Genomic DNA, 19,321 nt, shown 5'->3' on the forward strand with positions numbered 1-19,321 from the left:
ATCACAGCAGGCATTTCTTGCAATGAATCCAAAACAGTTCTGTTTTACTCTGCTCCTTCAGCCCTTTCAGTGCTGGAAGGTCAGAACCTGACCTACCATCAACTGGAAGCTGCAGAGGAAGAACATGGCTTGCAGAAGGAGAAATGTAGAAAACATTGGGTCAGGCATCTCAGCACTTCCAAGAAGCCCACCAGGGGCCCAGCAGCATCATTTGGAGGCAAAATATTTTCAAAATCTTCCTTCAATGTTTTAGACTCTCTTAAACCTGCAAAATAAAGGAATGTCTTGCCAAAGATTAAAACAAATATCTTTTGTCTTAGTGTCCTCTGAGTCAAGCTATTCTTAGAGGAAGCATAAAAAATGGAAAAGAAAAGAAATAAAAGCTGTACCACTTATCTCTTTAGTGTATAGAAATAGCAATGCTAGGCTAATCCAAATATTACTTAGCCAGATTGTGGTTTGATATTCCAATGGTGCCTACAGTTCTAAAACAATATTTTAATATTGAATTCCCTAAATAATTATTCACTGTAAAATATATTCAGTCCATAGAATTTTTCCTCTTATTTTCAGGGATTGAATCTGGAAGTCCTTATTAAGGTAAGATGCTGCAGAAACCCACAGGGTTTACCTGAGTTAAGAGCTCAAGTTAAGAACTGGTCCTGCATATGCACATAAATTGCTTTGGGAGCTGGAAGATTGTAACACAACAAAAGAAGAGTCCATAATGCATGCAGGTTTCTGACAGTTTTTGCAAACATCAAGGAATATGACACCTACTCTTAATATGTTTCTGCTCTGATTATGAAACCCAAACTGCAAGGAGTCCATTTTTGCATATGCCAGAGAAATCAGTTTTCCAACCTGAGCTCTCTGGCATTTCTTTGAGTGGATGATGAACTTGTTAAAAATGAAATAGAGAGTAATGGGTACTTATAATTTAAATGAACCACTGCATGCAAAGTAATTTCTTTAAACTATGTGCCGGGTAAATCTTGATTCACCAGCATGACACATTTGAAAATTTAAAAATGTGAACATCCATTATTTAAATACGAGTACCATTAATTGAGATTCAACAGAGTACAATTCCTTGTTTAAGAGGAAAATCCCAAGATGCCTGTGCAACAAAACCTTCCAAAGTCAAGAGAAGTTACACCTGCAGAGGGAGAACAGATGACAAAGGTCCCAGTCTTCTCTGTCAGACAGGCCAACCTAATGTTTACCTTTACCAAATTGCAAGGAAGAACTTTCAGACTTTGTATGATGGAGGAAAATGTTATCTGCCTCATTATCTAGCGACCTGCTAGTAGGCAGGGTACAGAAGGCTGGGGAGGGTGAGCTGAGCTGCTGCCCAGAGCTCAGGCTGTGAGGTCTGGGAGCTGCTGGCAGGAATGCTCAGAGCTGGGTCAGTGCAAAGGAGTCTGAAACACCTCGCTCTAAATGCAGCCTGACAGGTCTGGAACTGGCCAAAATTGTTGATTTGCACTATAGACAGTTCAGATTCCAATGGAAAAGTTTTGCCTTTAAGAACAGCACATCCTTTTAAGAAGATCTGGGTGAGAACACAAGGGGGTGAGGCAGGTTGGCTAGAAAGGATTTGAGGTGGGGAGTTTGTGTTCAGGGAGATTTTCTGCAGTGTTGTTTGACAATCAAATTTCCACCAGCCCCAGCAGTAAAATGCAGGCATATTTTCTCCATAGCTGAGTGGAACAGCCAAAGCATTCTGATGAGCAGCTGTGCAGATGCATCAATCTGTGCAAATATGCTCAGGTCTGAGGTGAGGATGGGTGAGGTGGAGATGAGTGGTTTTTTGGCTTGCAGGTGTAATATCCTTCCCTCTGAAACTGTGAATCAGTGCTCTGCAGTACCTCAGGGACACTCCTGAGCTCATGTGACACAGACAAAGGTCACTGTGGGGTGCAAAACAGCACAACAGCAGGATCAGGCACTACATGGCTGATATATCACAAATTTATCCTGGTGTGATTGTTAATTATATCTAATATTTGCTACATCTTTCCAATACAATAACATGCTAAAATGTCAGATTGCTGATAGGTGGATTAAACCAAACTCTCTTTCCTAAGAAGCCTTTTTTCCCATGGACATTCCTTCTTCTGAAAGGGTGAGAGGTTGAGAGCTATCATGGGTTTAGCTCAAGAGCATCACTGAGACTGAAAACAGTAATGAGGAAAAAGAAAATACAGTGTGTTCAACACAGCCCATTTAGAGATTTTAAAACTCTGTATTTCCCTTGACCAGACCTAAAGCAAAACAATGTTCTGTTCTGCTAAGCCTTCATCTCTGGGAAATCAGAGCGGGTTTTTAAAGTGAATTAAGCAATAGGATGGGGTCACATGAGGACTGGTACTAAATTGAAGAAAATTGAGAAATCTGTTCTTTAACTGCGGTTTTGTGTTGTGTTTGAACTTATTCTTCCCATGGTGATTTTGAAAGCCTTGCCTCACACTAGCAATAATTAACCTAACACTCACAGTAATGCATTTGAAATCAATGAAGTTAAACAGGTATACAACTGGTGTAACGAGCTTCACCCATTAGTACAAATTCTGAAATTATTTGGGTTGCTTTATGTCAAGGGGTAGTATCTCATTGACTTCAATGAGCTTTGAATAAAGCTTTAAAATTTTCTGTCTCACTGGATTTTGGATTTGTTTAATGAGAACAAAACAAGATGGTTCCACTTAAATAAATGGAACTACACTTGTAGAAAATTAAGGTACAATCAGAACCAGGATTACTGATATTATGGTTTAGGCAATCACAATATAAGGGTTCAAAATCAATTTCCTATTATGGCCATTCTGGAATAGCATTTTCCTTCTGTTTTTTTTTTTTTTTTTTTTGGGTTTTTTTGGTGGTTTTTTTGGGTTTTTTTGTAATTATTTTTAATAAAACAAAAGTATTTTACAGGCATCACTCATATTACCAAAACCAACTGGATTTACAATTTCTTTTTACTACCACTAAAAACATACTAAGTCAAGTTTTAGATGCAGTGTAAGGCCATGGAGCAACAATAATCTTATTTTTATAGACCTAAACATATAGAATAACTTAGGCTTTCTTCTATTAAATACAGCCAAGGCATTGCACTTGGTAAAGACAGAAGTTGACTTGTTCTTCCCTTCATGGTTCTAAAAACAAAAGGGATTAGGCCAATGCTTCAGGTTGCACAAACCTTCTACACTTCCAATGCATTTCAGCCACAAAGCTGTGCTGTTGTATTCAGCTTTCTCAGCCCCAATTACAATTCTCAGAAATGCTGCAAACATGACAGGTGGCGTCACCCTAACAGAGGACAATTCAATGATATTTAGATGTTTGCCCAGTTCCCTGCGTGGCTTTGTTTATACTCAGTGCCCGTCTTCCTGTTGACTTACGTGGCCTTTAAATTGTCTCTTTGAAGACTCCACTAACTCCTACCCTATGGGAAAAGCCAGCTAAGTCAAGTCAGCTAAGACCCTTTGCTAAATTAAGGGGTTTTTGGGAAATAATATTCTCAGTATAAATAACCCACTGCAAAAACCCAACATTTTTGGAACAAAAGAAGACAAACTAACAAATCAGTAGATGAGCAAATCAGACTGGAGGCTGGATTGCAGGTTGAGTAGGGCGAGCCCTCTATCTTGTCCCATAAGATGAGAAATATGTTTGGAATGGAAAGCTGCTGGAGGAGTTTTCACCCTGGGGGCCAGTGGGGTGCAGGGAATCAGGATGTGGGTGTGCACAGAGCCTGGGCAGCCTCAGCCTGACACAGGAGCCACCTGGGCTGGAAATCCATCCGGAGTGCCATCCACCCTCCCTAACATTTCCATCTGCAAAGCACAGAATATTTTGCAGTTTTGACTGGATGATTGGCATGAGGAAGAGGACATAAGCAAATCAGAGTGAGCTCCTGAGGTCACCTGCTGGGGAGGTGTCATCAGGGAAATTGCCACACTGGAGCTGCTGCTGGGCAGTTCAGAGCTTGCTGTCCCTTTGCAAAGGATTGTCAGGCTTGATTGTGCCTTTCCAGGTGATTTCACAATCGAGGGATGGCACTGATGAGCAGGGAAGGGATTAAATGCAGGGCAGCTGATGAGAGTGGGACCTGATGAAGATGATATTTCTACCAGTCCCTGTATTTGACACGTTTGTTCAAATAGAATTACGGGAGAGAGTTCTACTCTTTTGTAAGCTCTGTTTGATTGGTACAATTTGTGTTTAACATCTGCCTTTGATTTCCTGGCTTTATAAAGTGACTCCCATGGCTCCTATTATCCAGTCCAGGCACACCACTAAGCTGAAACTGGCAAGGTGGGAAGGGCGAGATTGAGGCTAACAGCAGAAAGCCCTGCCAAGCACAAACTACCTGATCTTTAAACAAAGAAAGCAACTGACAATCTTTTCTATACATGCTTGCATGTGTATTTTGCCATTAAACTTGACAAAAAGTTTGTCACAGAAAGCAAAAAGTGCATGAGCAATGTGCCATTGCTGTATTTTGAAGTGTATGCTTGGGGGCAGTTGCTGGAAGACAGGAGGGGATTGTCACTGTTGAGAAATGGTTGCCTTTGTTCACAGCTGTGTAATTTCCAGGCTGATTGATAGTCTACACACAGACAGAGCAAATATGTGTTGTCCTGAAACCCTGAACTTTCTTTTTGTTTCCTTTTATAATATTTTTTCCAGTGTAGAAACCCCAGAGTGCAAATGTAATTTCCCGCTGCTAAAGTAGAGCCCCCATAACGTCACTGGTGTCCATCATTCTTACCCAGGAAATTTTGCCATTTTCTTTATGGTATTAATGAAATTGACAACTCAAACATTTTCCCAAGTGGCAAAGGGGATTTAACTTTTGTTCATTATATTACTGTGTTACACTTTAAGAATCACATGAAATTATGACACCCATCATCTACTACATTGAAGAAGTTCTCTAAAGGAGCCATGGACTCAAACAGTTCTTGATTACATGTAAACGGGACACAAGTACTGGTATTTTTAGGATGAGCCCCAGCTAGTGAGAGGTGTGAGATGGTGACTGAAACCAGTGTCAGAGGGACAGAATGTGGAAATGTAAAATTTAGAAAATGACATGGTAGGAAAATACAGCAAAAAGAGCAATGAGGGCCAGGAGACCATTTTCCCCTGCCCAAGGTATTTATGTCTCTAACAACAGCTCCTGGTATCAGTAAAATCACAAGCATTGGCCTCAGAGATAAAACTGAGAGCCAGTGACTGGAGTGATCTATTGGCCAGATGCCACTCCTGCTCCTGCACATCTGTGCTCATCACTGTGCTCCACTAGAGTGACTAAATCCAGAACAACTCCACTGGCCCTATTTTTAATTAAACATTTATTAATAGAAAGTTGTGGATGTTACTGATGTACGATAAAAGCAGGGATGCTCCACTGTACATCATTTCCACACAGCTGCTTCATTGTGTATTGTTGTGATGATCTATAAAATGTTCTTTGCAGCTTTTGTTCTGAAGTCATTTATAATACAGAATAAATCATTGCTGTACCATAATTGTTTATGTCCACTATGTTGGTGACTTAATCTTCCAGAAATTCTTAAGCAGGCACAATACAAACATGTAGCTGGTAAAGTTTTAAACTTATAGAAATATAAACTCATGGAATGGTTTGAGTTAGAAAGGACCTTAAAGCCCATCCAGTTCCACCCCAGCCATGGCAGGGACACCTTGCACTGTCCCAGGCTGCTCCCAGCCCCAGTGTCCAGCCTGGCCTTGGGCACTGCCAGGGATCCAGGGGCAGCCACAGCTGCTCTGGGCACCCTGTGCCTCCCCCACCCTCACAGGGGAAGAATTTCTTCCTAATATCCAGTCTAAACCTACTCTCTCTGTGTTTAAAGCCATGCATGTTGCACATACCTAGTGGGAAAAATGCTGATTTACTTGAGACTTGATGCCAGTCAGTCTGGGATTTCCTAATTAACAGTAAACTAAATATACCCAAAGATAAAGATTCTAAAAATATTGTCTACTTTCCATCTCCCTTCATTCATCAGAATCCTGGTCTTTAAAAAGAAAAAAGAAATTCTGTTTCTTTGTGCTTAATATCATTGTCTCTTTCTTTTTAGAAAAAGGTGTTTGTGAAAAATAACTCATGTATAAGGCGCTGTACTTTGTTATTCCAGAAGGATTTCCAGTAAGAATGTATGGTTTGTGTTTGCTTTCACATTTATTTTTCTAAGAAGGGCTGGGTTGCTAACACTGTATTAATAAAGCCCTTTGTTTTAATACTCAGCTGTGTTTCAGTGTGCCTTTTGATCAAGGAAAGGATTTGGCCAGCCACCACTAGGTTAACAAATTAATATGCACAAAGCAACCAACATGACAGCAGGCACTCACCCTCAGCTGTAATTATCCCTATTGTGATATAATATTGTTGGAATTCTGTGTCCTAATTGCAGACACCGGGGATGTGGCAGGTCAGGTTCTCCTTGGAGGAAAAATTGGTGCCATGGAATATGGGGAGCAGTCCTGGAGCAGCTGGACAGTGCAGTCCTGTGTGCTGCAGGGGTGGTGGCACTGGCAGGGCTGCTCCCTCCTCCAGCCTTGTCCTGTCACCTGCCACCAGCCAAGGGCTTGGCTCTGCCTCCAGGGCTGGCTCCAGCCTGAAATGATGCCTCAGGTTTAGGTTTTCTATTTTTCACATTCTGTGCTGCTTTAGTGTGTGGGTCTGGGCTTCGTATTAGGGGATGGTGAGCTCTCTGCACAGAGCAGGGAGACAAAACAATTCCTGCTCTAGCTGGGGACCAAGGACAAATAATACAAATCCCAGGCCCAAGAGCACAAACAACGTGGGCTGGAGAGAGAAAAACAAGAAGGATGGGACTGCATGGGCTAAAGCTGTAACTGGACAATGAACTGCAATCTGCAAATGGAGCAGAGCTGATCACAGTGAGAGACCCCTTGCCCATCGTGCATTTTGTGACCATTTTGGTTCATCTTGGGTGCAGCCCTGGCTGGGCTCTTGTGCTGCCCAAGGTGGATCCATTGAGGAGATCCTTTTAATAAATCCCTGCTTTATTCTTTAACTCTGTCCAGCCTCTGTTCTAGGGCAGCCTGAACAAGGCATCAGAAATATGAAGAAGACAAATTCCTGGGCTGTTCACCAGTACTTCCTCCATAAAAAACTCTCAAGCCAAAGCAGTGAAATGCTTTCTCACAAGCTCCACATAATTTGTATGCTGTCAAAGTAAGGTCTGGAGAACTGACTCCTTCCTGCCTTAGGAGACTTCTGCTAAAAATAATGTAAGTTTTCTGTCCCCAGTGCAGAAAGGATGGCCAGGTCACAGGACTGAAGAATCCTGACAGACTGAAAAAGCACCTTTTTCAGAGAAAACTGTGGGACAAATTCTCTCTGTGAAGCCATGCATTTCCATCTTGTCCTTACTGAGTAAAGGATAAAGGTGTGCAATCTGCTCCTCACTACCACTCCCCAGGGCTAATGCAGATTAAGGGAGAGCTTGGAGAAGTTTGGGGAATGAGGGACAATTTAAAATTGAAAGAGGCAGTTCAGATGGAACAAAACACAAAGGAATAAATGAAAGAGATAAAGGATGATGGGTGACATGTGTGAGGATAATATTTATAGTAATTCCCCTTAAAAGGACTTCATAGTGCTCTGTGCCTCCTAAAAAGTCTCAAGAGGTTTTTGGCAACACCCAGTTGTGCCATAGTTTGGGAAATAACTTGAGAAAAAAAAGCCATTTTGCTGCCTTTCTCAGGTAGTTAAATTATTCATATTGGCTCTGTAACTAATGAAATGAGAAATGAGAGACAGCACTGGCTCTAGCACAATTCCAATGCTGATTGATTGGTCAGTCTTAAGAAGGGATTGATTCATTTTATCCCAGAGTGATACTCACCACCATTTCATTCTACTGAAAATGGAGGTGTGAAGGTCTAAATATCACCTATGAGAAAGAAAGCAATTAGCATTTCCAACATAGAACTCTATTAATCCCATGGCTACAATATTCAAGCCCCAAACAATTTACTAAGATGATGTATCTCTATTTAAATCTAAAAAAAGAATAACTCTATATCAATCTGGCAACTTGTAAGGGTGTGGTTAATAAGAAATACACATATTTATGGGGAGCACTTGGCTTTTATATAGCAAAATGCCCAAGGATAATATTGCCTCCTGATAATCACATCCCATGCTGGGTTTTATTGCTTATAATTCTCACTTTCTTATTAGAAAAAACATCTTCCATTAAGTTTTTAAATTATCAACCAGCATAGACAGTAACTGAACCTTATCTCCTTTCTTCAAAGTAATTATTAGGAGAGTTCAATTGTTGGTTTAGAAATCAATTATTTAGAAAACTCTCTCATTTTAGTGCTTCTCTGAAAGGGCTGGGGTTTATGGTGTGCTTGCATTTTGCTTGCACAGCAAAGCAAACTCCCCAAATCCATCTGTCAAATTTGTGTGCTGTGCAAATACATTTGTGGAAGTAAACAGGAGTGTGTCTGCAAAATTATTATTATATCCAAAACCTAATAGTTGAAACTATACAAAGAATTTTTAAAATGCTTTCTTGCTGTGTGGCATGGGCTGGGGAACAAGATTTAGGTCCTTGCCCTAATTCTGGTTTATGTGGTGTGATTTTGTCATGAGGGAAATGAATCATAACCCATGTTCCCATTCACAGTGGTGAAAAGGAGGGGGACTGTGACTGTGACATCTCAGGATCTGGTCCCAAACTTGGCTTTCTCTGAGTGATGGAATTGTGCTATTTTCCTACAGTGCAGAATCCTGCAGGAACTAGAAATGAAAATGTTTTCATCCTTTGTTGCTTCTTCTATTTTAAGGCGTCCCTTACTTTTTAATATTAGTCTGGAAATATTTTTCCTGAACATGATATAAATGACATGTTCATAAATACTTCTGACCTGAGAGAAAAAAAATCACAGCAAGGGTAGTTTAGCACTGCAACAGGAGTCAAATAAAGCAGTCTCCAAAAGGTGGAAGTTCTCAAGTCAGGCCTGGTCCAGTTCCCTCCCAGCCAGACCCTTCCTGGGGTTCTGTGAAATGTTGATGAGGCAACAAATTCACTCCAGAAAGGAACTCCCAGCTCTCTGGGCCATGGGACTTTGGCTGCTGAATCTGCCATCAGCATATCTCAGAAAAAAGAGATACAAACCAAATAAGTAATAACTTATCTACCCCTAAAGCAGAAGAAGCTGACAAAGAATAAATAAATGAATAGCAAAAGCTCCAGGGTTACAGTCCTGAGAGATGTACTGTTTGAACTGCACTCACTTATCTGGGAGATGAAAACGGAGAGAACTTGATAAAACTGTAGGGTTTTAGTATGTTTAAAGGTTTTTTTCCTATGTAAAATAACCTGTTCAATGCTTCAGGCAAATTCCAGCTGGTATTTTGCACCACCTCTGCAGAAAACAGGTTTCATTGCAAGGCTTGCTGGCTCAATCTGTCCTTGCCAAGGAGTCCTTTTTGAGGCATCTGGCTGAACACTGCAGTACAAACATTCCATTCCAGCTGCAGTGGTTCCAGGCTGTGTTAGACAGATGGGAGCAACACTCAGGGCTGGTCCCTGGTTTGGAAACTTGCTGGGAGAGGCTGTGGCTCTGCCAAAGCAGAAACTGGAGAAGCAGCTCATTTTGCAGGCTGCAACATCAAAATCTTGACTCGAAATCCAAAGTTGGGATTTCTTTTTCAGTCACCCCCTGGTTGTACAACATCTCCTGCTGCTGACAGAACGTGCTGCTGCTCTTCACCTCAAGTCACAAGGAGACAGAGACTGAGATCATCAGCTGGTGATATGTTCCAAAGAGGGGCTGAGGCAAGAACCCATATCCAAATGACTGAAACAAACCCCAACCCAATATACAACCTGTTAGATTAGAAGACTCAAATAATCAACGTGGGGTGTGTTGGTTTGTTGGTTTGTTTTTTTTGTGTTTTTTTTTTTTTTTTTTTTTTTTTTTTTTTTATTCATCAGGCTTTTTTTACTCTAAACCAATGGTGCCAGTTCTGACTGCTGATGGTGGTGGTGCCCAGATTTATGTGCTGCAGATTAACTCAGCCAGTCCAGATCAGGGTGCAATATTAATTGAGGCAGAAGTGCATGAGGAAAAATCTGCTCTGCTTATGTTTAGCACTTACTTGTGGCAAATGTTCTCAACATCCTATTTTTATCACAGGGCAAGTGAACAGGGAACAACTTAAAAAGCACCAGAACTGTGACAAGAATGGCATTTTCATTTTTCTAAAGAATTTGTAATTTCAAAACCGGTTTCATGCCCATCAGGAAGAAAATCCTATCACTTCAAAATTCACCATGAAAGAAGATTCCAACTGTAACAAACCAAAATACTGTCTCAAGCCAGCTCCTGACAGATTTTATTTTGACAAAAATCAAAATGCTTCATTTGGTTGCAACTGCACTTTAGTGTAGAATACAGAATAGAAAGGAAAGCCTCATTTGAAAGGAAAAATAAAAATATTGTTAGAAAATATAACAGCTGAGCAAATAAAAAAGTGCTCATTGGCCCATGCCTCTATTTTTCCCAAAATAAAAATTCAACAAAATTAACAATCTGTCAAACCATTGAGGTACGAGAAAAGTGCACTTCCCAATAAAAATTAAGAAATATATTTTCAATAAACACAGAAAACCTCAGGTGTTTTTGGATCCATCAGTTCCTGATATGCCATCCCTGAGACACCAGAGCCAAAATATCCTTTTTGGACACAGGCTGCAGATGCAGGTACTGTGCAGCCACAGTTGGCTGCTCTCTAAGTGCCTTCCAACACTGGCATGGAAAAGATTCCAAAAGGTAAAACACGATCAGAGCCAGCCTTGACAACAGCCCAGAGACTCACAAGTTTACCAAGCACTTGCTACTGTGAAAGTCTTCTGAGTAACACCCTGACATGAACACCCCTAGGAAAACCTGTGATTTTGTTATTAAATGTGTAATTACCTGAATTCAGCTTCTGCCTGAATAACCTCTTGAGCATTGCTTTTTAGTCGAGCTCTTGGACCGTAACACAAAATAACCACCAGGCTTCTCTTTTGTCCTTCTGTCCCTTGAAATTGGATCCCTCTGCTCTTAATGCAAGGAAGGATATTTGAAAAGGAACACGTTGCCATTTAGCAGGTCAGGTTTTAACACAGCCTCCAATGTAAATTGGGAAATGCTCCAATGAGCTGCACGAGTTTACACAAGTAATCTGCTCATACCCTTGCATTCCTAATCAGTGCACAGACCACAAAGGGGAGACTCTTAAAGGTTAATAACAGTCATTTATTTGTACAAGGATGCAGCAGAACTGTATCCATATTTCACAGGCTGCTGCAGGCAGATATAAGTCAAGGAAAATATTACAGCCAAAGAAAATACACTCCTACACAGAAATAATTGCTGGAATTTTGCAGAAATTTCTGGAGTGCACTCTCAAGGAACATAGCATTAATCAAACTACTTATTATTCTTTACATTTAACAACCACACTGGAACTGTTTTTGTCTTATTTAAGAAGTGTAATTTTTCATTGACCTTAGATTTGTGAAAATTAGGTAGAATTAGGTATAGTATGTCAAACTGGAACACCTGTTTAGTAACATAAACATATTTAAATATCAACCTTTCCCTCTGATTGGCTTTTGTGGGAGCAGATACTGATTAAAAGCAGAAATTTCAAACCCTGACCTTCCATGGCAGGAGCTAACACATCATGCCATTAAGTTCTGATATTGAATTATCTCATTAACTAAAAAGGGCAGTTTTCTTTTTTTTTTTTTTTTTTAAATTTTAATTTTGTCAAGCACCATGACTTGCAGTGTTCAGTGTTGTAAAGAAAACCTTGAAAGCAAAGTTTATAGTCTTTCACCTTGTTTGTACAAGGCACCATGGTCAAAACATCTCTTACAAACAGAAATAAACCACACCAAAGGCATCCCTCATAATGAAAATCTTCTTTTTTCCTTTAGAGATGTTTTCAATGAGCAGTGGTTTTTTGTGGCACAGCTCTCTTCACTGCATTGGAAGAGACAGAGTTCAGAATATAGGTGAGATTGTTGGTCTAAATAGCATCTGATAAAAAGGAAATCTATTTTTGTTGAAAATTTATTACAACGAACATGCACCAACAACTTGTTCAAATCCTTGTATTTGCTAATAAAGACTTTGTTGGTGTTAAAGTTCAAACTTGGAGCAAATGTAGATGCAAAGAAATGATGTATTTTGGGATTTTTTTGTACCATAATCTTGTCAGAACAGATTATCAAATGATCAAAGCAGCAACAGAATGAATTGGGGTTTAAACGTTTATGAAAAAGCAGTTATATTGTAGGATGGCACTTTTTAATAGACTAAAGGCATTAAACAGACCTTGTATTAGGCTTTGAAATTAATGGGTCAGTGTATAACATTCCAGTCTTCATAGATTGATAAGATTAATGCTTGCTTATATAGCAAATTCAATGGCACATTTAATTTCATATGAATGTTTAAAGTTAAATTGCTTTTGGATTAAGTCTAAACTCATTATTAATTTTAATGTCTGAAAGAACTTCCATTTTTCTTTCATTTTATTTAATCAAGTGCATCATCATTAAGTAAAGGCTATGAACTTAGATAGTGGAGAAATAAGGAAGTTTATTAATTTAGTTTTTGAAAGATCTATTTGTTAAAGTTTAATTCAGTGGCCATTTTAGGTTCCATAAGAAGTTAGGAAATATAGTGACTTCAGCCTATTCAGTTTTCCTGTAATAATTTAGGGGGAGAGGGTGCTTTTGGGCAAGTGTTTGCAGCACATGAATCCCTGAGAATTTCAAAGGTAAATTTTGTATTCACTTCTCTTTGGCTCTTTGAAAGACTGATCCCCCTTCACTGTAGCTCAGCACTTTTGCCCACACCTGGCTCACAATGCCCATGGACTGATTGATTTCAGTGAATACCCCCCAGTTTACATCAGGTGAGACCCTGGCTCTGCATTTCCCACTGATGTTCCAGCTGAGAAACGATTTTCCCTTAATTCTGCATCAGGAGTTTAAAAGTCTGAGTTCCAAGTAAAGCCTACAGCAGATTTTCAAACGGAGAGGACACAGGGAGTGACTCTCCAAGAGCAGGCACACAGGGTTTGTGCTGGGCACTCCCTCCCGTGCCACACACAGGCACACACATCTGCACAGTCACACTCTGGGCACCAATTACAAGTTCCAGTACAACTATCTCGTTATATATTGCAAGTTCCAGAACAAATATATCTTTAAAAACATTCACACATCCTCTTATTATGTAAAACTTCATGCATTTGATGAGGAGCTTGGCTGAGGGACCACAAAACCCCTCTCTGGGATTTACCTGGGACTATCAGAGTTTAAGAATGTTAGCTAATGAATTATTCAAAATGAATTAATAGCTTGGGAGAGTCCTTCACCTGTCTGACACAACTTCATTTTTCCCTAGATAAGGTTTCTCAGCAGAGTCAGACACTGGCAAACAACTTTGTTTTCCCTTTCTAATGTGTGTGAAAATGTGCACTGTAGACAATGAAAAAAATTTCCTTGCATACTAATAATAATAATTTAACCTAGCTGCAAGATAATTTAAGGATGGACCTTTGAATGCCTTGCAGTGGAGGCAAAATCACCAGCTGATACCTGACCATGTCCAAAACTCAAGAGACAAACCAAACCCAGGGCAGAAGCCAGGCTGCTGTGTCCAGCTGAGCACTCTGTTCTCTAGGCAGCATTGCTCATTTTCTCAGAAAGCAACCACAGCTTTCCATAAAGTATAAGATAACATTTGAAGGCACTTTTTCTTGTCCATTGTATACAAAATGCATTTTTTTAATGAGAAGAGATATTATACTTGCATCATATTTGTCAGTTCTTTCCCACTGAATGTCTTACTCAGGAGCTGAAGAACAATTTCCTTTTGTAGTACTGCTGTCTCCTATTTATTTATGGGTTTATTTAATTAAGAAGAGGAACCTACTTTTCTTTATAATTGACTTTGCATGGTGTGTCTACTGCCAGTATCTCATTGTTTGCAAATGGTGAGGACCTGTGTGCACAGACACACATCCCCCTATGAAGAATGTCCCTTCATGGCTTAGTTTGTGATTTACTGCAAATTGTTAAGCACTTCTAAATCAAAACACTTTATTATAATGCTATTTGCAACGTTTGAAATAGTGCTAATCACACAGTAACAGAATAAATTCAAATGAGGTCTGTGTTCTCTTGCTGGATGTTCCTTCATTTAAGAAAACAGAAAACAATTCCCAGAGCTTGTGGTAACCTGTCACCAAAACCGGACGTTTCTAACTCGATAATGACTTTGACTCCATGCTGAGTCAGGGACAAAGAAAATTAAGATTCCTCCCCCCTTCACCTCAGATGTCATCCTTGTGGAACATCAGGATGGAGGTGGGTGAGTTTTATGGTGGCTGCTCCTCCTGAGAAGCCACGGGAGTTATTGCTGTGCTTTCTCTCCCGTCTCTCATGACGGGCACAGGAGCTGACCCTCTGTCAGGATGTGGAATTTGTGCTGCCTCTGCTTTAGAGCAAATTACTGCTGCCCTGAAGCAAAGGAGAAGCATGGCAGGAACATGTCTCTGAGGCACATCTCCTTTGAGGTTATTCTGGAGGGGGATGCAGCTTGTGCATCCTTTTTTTTTTTCCTTTTTGATCAACAACTATCTTTGAAAATAAATCTGCTCAAGAGTCCCAGGGGGTTTGTTACAGCCCCTCAATCACTCACAGCTCTCAGGGGATCCTGCCAATCCTCTCACTCCCCTGCCTGCTCTGGGGAAGGCCAGCTACTGCTGGGGTTAAAGCACACAAGATGGGAAAAGAGTATCGGCTGTGGGCTGGAATAATGAAAATAGTAATGGAACATGGCATCAGCAGTGACATGGAGGCTGAAAGAGCAGAAATGTTGTGGAGATCAAAGCAGTTGGGAACAGTCCTTTGTACTATTAATATCTCCCATATTTTGAAAGTGGAGAAGAAATGTAAAAGCAAGCTGTGTACTGCTGTCCCTCAGGCCACCTCCATTAGAGGCACTTGATAAGCCCTGCGAGCTCCTGGGGAAGGACAGCACACCACTGGAGTACAGAGCATAACATGCACTGTCTAAAAGCTGACATGACAGATACAAGGCCAGGCAAGGATTCAATTTGGGCTATCGTGGAAAGAAGGAAAAACAAGAGGAGAATCTTTAGTGACAGCTTGCTTGGAGCTGGCTCTGCTGTGTCTGGGAGCAGAGCCCTGAGCCAGGACAGCGTGCCTTGGAGGTGAGACAGCCCTCACCAGGAGCAGGCTGGGCAAACACAGACCTCCCCCATGATTCTTGACATGTTTCTGCTTTCTTTTCTCCTTATTCTTGATGAATAACTCTTAAAGGTGTTTGTCTTTTATTTCTAGCCAGACAAAAAGAAACTGCATCCTTCTTCCTGCTTTACTGCCCTTCACTGAGAGCCTGAAGAGGCAGGACCAAGCTTCACCTGCTTGTTACCAAGCAAGTTGTGCCTTTTCTTCCACAGGGTTGGGCTGTAGATCTTTCTGAACCATGCAGAAAGTAGTTTTCTTGCCAAGAAATTCACAAAAATGGGTTAAGAGAGAGCATGGATGCCTGGAAATGACAAAAAGGTGTGTTCTACTCTGTTCTACTCTGACACTCCTCATTTCCCTGGCCCTCTGTCCATGCTTGCTGTATTTCCCTCTCTGGAGCCAGAAGTGTCTCCCATAACCCATCAGGGCTGCAGGAGAACGGGGTTTGATCATGGCTGTATCCATGGGTAACATCACAGCACAAATAATAATTTTAGAAGCAGGATTACTGAGCAAAACATTTGCCAAAGAAGACAGTGGATATTGTAACAGCAATTCAGTGCCTGCTTGACACAGATTGAATATAAATGTATCCTGAGATTATACGTGAAAGAATTGGTTTAATATATTTCCAACAAAATAAGCTTCTCTTGGAAAATATCAGTGAAATGGAGCTTTGCTTATTTTTGCTTCTTATTAAACATTTCTCATTGAAACTTCTTATAAAATACCTTGAACTGGTTTTATCCAAATTGTATATTTATTTCAACATTAAAATTTAATTTAAAATATTCTGTATTTTTATTCACATTATTTCATGATCAGGCAGTAGTAAAAAATGTGAAGCTTTATCCCGCAGAAGGATATAGAAAACAGCTCCTTCTCTATTGTACTGATAAAAAAATCAGCAGCTTCTGATGATGCTTTTGTTCTCGGCAAATTCTCCCATACACTGACATTTCTTTAACCAAATTCTGACATCGGAATAATAAGAAATAAAAAGACAATTTTAAATCTAAACTTTTGAGTTTCAAATGCACATTACTTTTTGAAGCAGCTATTTAGAATTTTCCTTTTGTAGGAAAGATATTTGTTCCATTTCTGAACAAAATTGAACTTCAAGATGTCCACATTTCCCAAATAGAAATTCTATATTCTGTTCAGCTCTGTTTAAAAATTCAGCATGTTACGTGGTGCTCTCATTGCTCAGAATAGTGCTATTTAGGATTGTGCTATTTGTGGAATATTTGACAATTATTAACAAAATATCATTTCAGCCTAGCTTATAGCTTCAGTTCAAATTCTGCTTGATAGTGTTTATGTGCAGGCTGAAGTGCTTTTCATGTGTTACAATGACATCTTCAGATGTCTTGCACTATCTCACAGTTTTCAAATGAGGCAGCTCAAACAGGACTCTTTTTAGTGGCAATTTCATGAAAATCATCTAAAGAAAAAGATTATTTAGAAGTAAATGGAAGGGGGGAGAGCACAAGAAGTAAATGAGGCAATGCATTTCCAGCTAGGTTAAATGTCAGATTAAAATTCAAAGAAGCAATAACAGTAGGCAACTGTTGTCAGATTGGAATGACTGAGAAGTGATGGGTCTGAGCCTGTAGGTGCTGTAGAAGCTGCTGTACTGGGGCATTTCAAAGGCTGAATGGGGCAGATTCTCTGTGGAAAATTATTATTTGGGCTGTGGTGTTACCCATGGATACAGCCATGATCAAACCCCTTCTCCTGCAGCCCTGATGGGCTATGGGAGACACTTCTGGCTCCAGAGAGGGAAATACAGCAAGCTTGGACAGAGAGCCAGGGAAAAGAGGAGTGTCAGAGTAGAACAAACAAAAGGACACACCTTTTTGCCATTTATAGGCATCCACGTTCTCTCTTAATCCATTCTTGAGAATTGCTTGGCTTAGAAAGATCTACAGCCCAACCTTGTGCAAGTAAAACTTTAAAAGTCCTCTAAGATGTCAAATGGAACACAGCAATTTGTATCAGCTGCAGACTGCTGTTGTATTTCTCACATCAGAATGACAGGATCACAGATTTGTTTGGACCTTACAGCTCATCTCATTCCACCCCCTTTCACCATATAACATATATTTTATATGCAGTATAAAACATACTTCTACAAACACATCAAATATTTCATATTATTATATGGCCTTCCCTTAGAGTTAAAAGATGGCCCTATCCCAACACCATCAAAAACCTATATATTTTTTTTAGACTAAGTGATATAGCTGTGTGAAATCCACTGTGCAAATGAAACACAGGCTGTGTATTTTTCTGGAGCTATGCATGTACCTGTGCTTGCCCAGGCATGCTCAGAGGCACTCCCTGCTGCACAAAGCACTTGCTGGAGCTAAGAAATGTTTTCTACTTGCCTTTTTCCTTTCCCTGGCAGAGATTTTGGTAGTGCAGGATCATCCCCTGAGTACCAGCATGTAGAAACATCATATAACAAATTGCCAGATTGGTGGTGGAGCTGCACAGACCTCACATGTGCCTTCCTCCCCGTGGTGCTTTGGCTTTTAGGAACAAACATGCACATTTCCCTGGTGGTCTCTAGCAAAATACACAAAGAATTTTTTTTTTTCCCTTTCCCTTCCCCATCCTTTGTGAATTATGGAGCAGTAAGCACATTTTAAAATACAGCTCTGCAGACAGTGAGATACAGTTCCACTCTGTGCAAGACGAATTGAAGCTCATTTATGAAAGTACATCTAAAAATGCCAAGGGAGTAGACTTATCAAAGAGATGACATCAAGCTGTCACTCATGCTTCATACACGCACCTGTGATTGAGAAAAGTGTTTTCTTTAATATAACTTGATATTTGAAGAGAACATGACAAAATGAAGTCCCATCCCTTCATCATTTACATTATGCCTTAGGGGTACAAAGCTGATCTAAGGCATTTTGATTTATGCCTATTAGTGAAGCTGTACCTACAGATGATCAAAAGGCTTATTCTGATTCCTATAAAATAGTCAATATCACAATTAGGGAAACATATTAGGTATAATTAAATTACAGCAATAAATGACATAGAACAAAGATATTTTATGATAAATATCATTTGATATACCAGCCTTTTTAAAGAATTCATCCCATCCATCCTCCTAAAGGACATGAAAAATGATGCACATGAAAAGAAACCTTAGAACTAACCCAGCAACTGCTTGTGCTTTCCCATCTGGCACTAGACAAGCTTTACCATGAAGAGGCAGGAATAAGGAAAGCACCTTTTGTCTTTATTTCAACCATAAGTATCCTTTGCAAGCCAAGATGTGGTGGAGGTGAGCAGAGAGGGAACACAGGGCAATCCATGCCACGGGAATCCAGCAGAGCTCAGTGTACATTTTATGAGAGTCAGGGGGTATTTGTATGCAAAAAAAAGAGCTTGGGATGGCTCAGAGGCAAGGAAGGAAAACACACTGCAAGAAGTTCATTCCTCAAATTGAACATGCCAAAGACACTGCAATTAGAAATACCCATCTGACCACGGGGAATGGACTCAGGGACACTCAGGGCAGGAGTGCCCAGAGTCAGCCAGGAACACAGCAAACCCAGCTGCAAAATCCTGAGTGTGTCTGTCTGCTATGATCGGGTTACCTGTGGAATACACACATCATTTCAGCTTCTTTCAGGAGCTAAGATGTGGAAATTATTTCCACATGGAGCAAATCCTACTTAACCAGTGACACCAGGGCATGAGAGCAAACATGAGAACTGCAATTATGTTTGACCTGTGCTCTGCCTAGTCTGTTGTACTCCCTGGATGCTGCAAGCACCACATCCTTGGACTAGGTATGAAAAGCTTCCAGTGAAATAAAACCTGAAATCGTGCAAAACCGCATTACTGAAGGAGTTCTTGCTACCCTCACCTTGATAGGCAGATGACTGTAAATAAACATTGTATAATCCTTGCTCCTCAGGTCCTTTCCCCTTCCC

At 40.3% G+C, this 19,321-nt stretch overlaps 1 long non-coding RNA gene across 1 annotated transcript in view; it reads right to left on the bottom strand.

Annotated features, from left to right (window-relative positions):
* The window catches only part of LOC135279476 (uncharacterized), a 70,754-nt gene that overhangs the window by 26,825 nt on the left and 24,608 nt on the right, over positions 1–19,321 (bottom strand). The window lies entirely within an intron of this gene.

This window comes from Passer domesticus, chromosome 12, assembly GCF_036417665.1.
Source record: "Passer domesticus isolate bPasDom1 chromosome 12, bPasDom1.hap1, whole genome shotgun sequence".
In the NCBI taxonomy this organism is placed as follows: Eukaryota; Metazoa; Chordata; class Aves; order Passeriformes; family Passeridae; genus Passer; species Passer domesticus.